Source organism: Triticum dicoccoides, chromosome 6A (genome assembly GCF_002162155.2).
Source record: "Triticum dicoccoides isolate Atlit2015 ecotype Zavitan chromosome 6A, WEW_v2.0, whole genome shotgun sequence".
Taxonomy (NCBI): domain Eukaryota; kingdom Viridiplantae; phylum Streptophyta; class Magnoliopsida; order Poales; family Poaceae; genus Triticum; species Triticum dicoccoides.
In genome coordinates, this window is record NC_041390.1 from 63,209,803 (window position 1) to 63,215,120 (window position 5,318).

A 5,318-nucleotide genomic window follows, 5' to 3' on the forward strand; every position below is an offset into this window, starting at 1 on the left:
AGAGGGTAACCCAAGGGGGGCCTTGGCACTTCCGGGGGAACCCGGTGATCATCGTCCCTTATGATGGCTACTCCAAGCCTACATCCATTAAGCTCTTCAAATTTGAGATATGGGCAAGAATTATTGATCTTCCAATTGCATACCACGGAAAACTGAAGGCGTTAGCTGCTAAGATCGGAGAGTTTGTAGACTCAGAACCGTCTTCCTTCGACTTCGAAGGCAATTTTTACAGGGTCAGAATTCGCCTGGACGTCCGCAACCAGCTCAAGAAGGCAACTTCCATAGTCCATGGGGGCCAGAGGGAGATATTTGCTGTGAAATACGAGCGGCTCCCGGACTGGTGTCAGGTATGCGGAATGATGGGACATGAGTTTAAAGAACACGGTGATGGTGTGCATCCTCCCTCGGCCCTGGTTTTCAAAAACTTGAGGGCGCCTGCCACTACAGCATGGGGCATGAGACGTCGAAACAATGGGAAGAAACAGCCCAACCAAACGGGAGGAGGAACTACCACTGACTTGGAAGTGGATAAGAGAGCAATGGAGGGAGAGGATACGGATATGGAGGAGAATGATCTGAACCGGAAAAGATCAAGTGATGAGGCCGCGGTTTCTGCAATGACCACGGCCCCCAAGGGGAATCTGGAGCTTGCACTCACAACAAATCAAAGGGGAGGGATGTGTGTGATCCCAGTGAGCCCCCCGCCGAAGCAGGATCCCTAGCGTTCCAGAACGGCGCAGCTAGCAGAGAAGGCGGGAAACACAGGGGTGAGGAAGAACTCGGTTGGTCTCAAAAATCAAGATGCAACAGCGGCGGCCTCCTCGTCAGAGGACCGCCGAGCACAATGAATCTATTAAGTTGGAACTGCCGGGGACTAGGCAATGCCCCGACAGTTCAAGAATTGCGCGAAATCGCGCTAAAGTTTGCCCCTAGAGTGCTTTGTATTTTGGAAACACAAATTAGCCAAGAGAGAGCTGAAAGCTTAGCATGTACTCTAGGATATGATTGTTCTTTTGTTGTTGGTTCCACCGGTCGTAGTGGTGGTTTAGTTTTTGTATTGGAATAATGAAATAAAGGTTGAAGTTTTGGGTTACTCGCAGTACCATATTGATGTTAAGGTGTCGGACCTGGGAGGAAATCCGTGGAGGCTCTCGTGTTTCTATGGTGAAGCCCAAACACACCTACGACACAGAACTTGGGACACAATGAAAAACTTGGCTTCGCTACAGAACATGCCATGGGTATGTATTGGCGATTTCAATGAGGTCCTCTGGTATGATGAACATGATGGAATAGGCCAGAGGAGCCAGACTCGGATCCAAGGATTCCGTGATGCGGTCGACGTTTGTGGCCTGATCGACCTTGGCTTTCAAGGGCATAAGTGGACGTTCGGAACAAAAGTTGCAGGAGGTTCGTATACTAGGGTAAGGCTTGACAGAGCGCTCGGTTCAGCATAGTGGTGCGCACAATTTCCCCTTGCTGCGGTACAACACCTGACAGCTGCAACATCTGATCATTCCCCTCTTTTGCTAAAGCTCGACCCAACATCGGAAAGGCCGGCAAAGGAGAAATTGTTTCGGTATGAATGCATGTGGGATACGCATCCTGAGTTGATCCCCACGGTCCAGCATGCATGGGAGGCCAACGGTCCTAATCTAACGGTGGCTGAGGTTCGTGCAAACCTAGAATCCTTGTCTAACAACCTGGTAGAATGGAGTAGGTCAACGTTTGGCAATGTCAAGGCTGAAATAAGGAGGCTCAAAAAGGACCTACAACGGCTCAGATCTGACCCGCTCAGAGTTGGCCCGACCCATGTAGAGATAAAAATTAATGACCGTCTCATTGAGCTCTATCTACGTGAGGAGCTGATGTGGCGCCAAAGGTCCAGGGTGGAGTGGCTATCAGCAGGCGACAGGAATACACACTTTTTCCATCTTCGGGCGTCGATGCGACGGCGAAAAAATCTGATTAAAGCTCTACAGAAACAAGACGGGCAACTAACAGAGGATCTCACAGAGATGCATCAACTTGCACAAGAATTCTATAAAAATCTCTACACTTTCGAAGGAGTGGAAGGAGTAGATGATGTTCTACATCATGTACCCTCGAAAGTGACAGCTGCTATGAACGAGTCTCTCATGGCACCTTACAAGGAGGAAGAAGTGAAGAAGGCGTTGTTCCAAATGTTCCCTACTAAGGCGCCCGGTCCCGATGGGTTTCTGGCGCACTTTTTTCAGCGCCATTGGGATATTTGTGGAGCTTCGGTTACAAAAGCAGTGTTGAGTATAGTCAGGGGGGGAGGAGAGTCCGGCTTGTGTTAACGACACAATTTTGGTTTTAATCCCAAAGGTATCGAACCCGACCCTGTTGTCTCAATTTCGACCAATAAGCTTATGCAATGTCTTTTATAAGATAGCCTCAAAGGTATTAGCCAACCACCTGAAGGCAATACTACCAGACATTATCTCAGAGGAACAGTCTGCCTTTGTTCCTGGGAGGCTTATCTCTGACAATATTATCTCAGCTTACGAATGTCTGCATTTTATGAAGAGGAACCGGTCAAAGAAAAACAACCATTGTGCGCTCAAGCTCGATATGATGAAGGCATATGACAGAGTTGAATGGAATTATCTGGAAGCAGTAATGAAGAAATTGGGCTTTGCTGCACCATGGGTATCCATCATCATGAACATGGTCAGGACAGTCTCTTTTTCAATCTTGTTTAACGGGAGTAAGTTGGAGGAGTTCCAACTAACACGAGGTATCCGTCAGGGAGATCCTATCTCTCCATACCTTTTCTTGCTAGCAGCAGAGGGCCTTTCGTGCCTCTTGAGATCTCAAAATGAATCATCCCAGCTCAGCGGCATTAAGGTGGCGCCATCGGCACCCTCGGTGAACCATCTTTTATTCGCGGATGATAGCCTGCTGTTTTTCAAGGCTAGTGTAGATGGAGCGGATGAGGTATCACACCTTTTGGATACATATTGCAGGGCATCGGGCCAGAGAATTAATAAGGACAAATCTTCTATCTTTTTCAGTAAGGGATGCCCCCAGATTGTTAGAGATGCAGTTAAGGGATGCTTACAGGTCCCTAATGAGTCTTTGAGTGATAGATATCTTGGCATGGCCACAGATGTGGGACACTCAAAGAGGGGCACGTTCAAATATTTGAGTGACCGAGTATGGTACAAGGTAAAGGGATGGATGGGAAAGTGTTTATCAGCTGGTGGCAAGGAAGTACTCATCAAGTCAGTTGCCCAAGCAATCCCTGTTTACTCGATGTCTTGTTTCAAGTTGCCAAGAGGCCTATGTGATCACATAAACTCCATCATTAGAAATTTTTGGTGGGGCTGCAAACAGGGACAAAGGAAACCATCTTGGGTTTCATGGGAGGTAATGACTAGGCCAAAGTACTTGGGAGGCCTGGGTTTCAGGGACCTGGAACTTTTCAACCTATCACTTTTGGCGCGACAGGCTTGGAGGGTGTTGCAAGACCCCTCGTCGTTGAGTGCTAGGATTCTCAAGTCATCCTACTTTCCCAACACAGATTTGCTCAGTGCTGAACTCGGCTCTAGGCCATCACAGATTTGGCGAGCAGTTCTAGAGGGACGGGATATTCTAAAACAAGGCATCATCTGGAGAATAGGCAATGGTCAGTCGACTAACATATGGACACACGACTGGTTACCAAAGGAGGGTGCGCTCCGGCCCATTAGTTCTCTGATCCCAGATCCGCCCCAGCTTGTTTCAGACTTGCTACTCCCAGCAACGCGTCCTGGAATGTGAATCTTGTCCGTTCTTTATTTCTTCCAACCGATGCGGAGGCGGTTTTGAAGATACCAGTTTGCACGAGCAATGTTGATGATTTCTGGTCATGGCACCCAGACCCTAAGGGTAGATTCACTGTAAGTTCAACGTACAAGTTCATAATCAAAACCAAAATATCAAGGGAGAATTGGCTAGAAGGAAGAAGCGGGTCATCTAGTAATGACCGAGAGGAGAAGGATTGGTGCAAACTCTGGTCGCTGACTGTCCCATCAAAGGTCAGAGTATTTTTGTGGCGTCTAGCTCGGCATTCATTACCAACAACAGACGTACCCAATAATAGAAACATGTCTACAAGAGATGCATGCCCGTTGTGTGGATCGACTGATTCATGGCGACATGCACTAGTTTCTTGTACTGCAGCAAGGTGCACCTGGGCGCTGTCGGATCCTGAACTGGTGGCTACAATGGCAGCGAACACCGAACCTCGAGCGAAGAACTGGCTATTTCAGTTGCAGGATGTACTTGATCACAAGCTTTACACAAAGATGGTAATAACACTCTGGGTAGTTTGGTATGCGAGGAGGCAGGCGATCCATGAAGGGATATTTCAGTCCCTGATGCAGACTTCTTCATTTGTGGAATCATACATCCGCGAGCTGGAAGAAATAAAAAAACCAGAGGCCACTCGGGTTCCTGCTGGGATCAGAGGAGAAGCTCCACGAAAATGGCTTGCTTCACCGGCCGGGATGGTGAAATTTAATGTTGATGGAGCGGTGGCGAGACGCAGCCGTGGCGGTGCTGTCGCCGCGGTCTGCAGAGATCATTCAGGCCTATATTTGGGGTCCTCGGTGGTGGTTTACCACGGTGTTTTTGATCCAACTATTTTGGAAACCTTTGCTTGCAGGGAGGCTTTGGCACTTGCCAGCGATCTTCAGGTATCACATATGATAATAGCTTCAGATTGCCAAGGAGTGGTGAACGATATAAACCAAGGGACAGGAGGACCGCACTCAGCTATCATTTGGGAGATTTTAGACCGTAAAAACAATTTTATTTCTGCTTCTTTTATTCATGAGCGTAGAAACTTTAATTTTGAGGCTCATAAGCTCGCCAAATTTGCTTGTAATCTTCAGCCAGGAAGACATGTATGGTTGGTCATTCCCCATGACCATCGCATTGTACCCATGAACATTCCTGTAAATCGCGAATCAACCTGTGGTTGAGTTGGTTAGGTGGACAGTGGTATCCCCAACCCACCAGGGTTCAAATCCTGATGCTCGCATTATTTCTGAATTTATTTCAGGATTTCCGGCGATGCGCTTTCAGTGGGAGGAGACGTTCCCGTCGACGACGAGGCGCCTACGGTGACTTCGTAAATCTCAAGATGATATGCCGGCTCAGTCTCTCGGAGGTGCTCATAGGGGTAGGGTGTGCGTGTGTGCGTTCATAGGGGTGAGTGTATGCGCGTGTATATGAGCGCTTGTGTCTGTACTGATGCTCAAAAAAAAACATTCCTGTAAATCAATAAAGCGGCGAGATTTCTCAAAAAA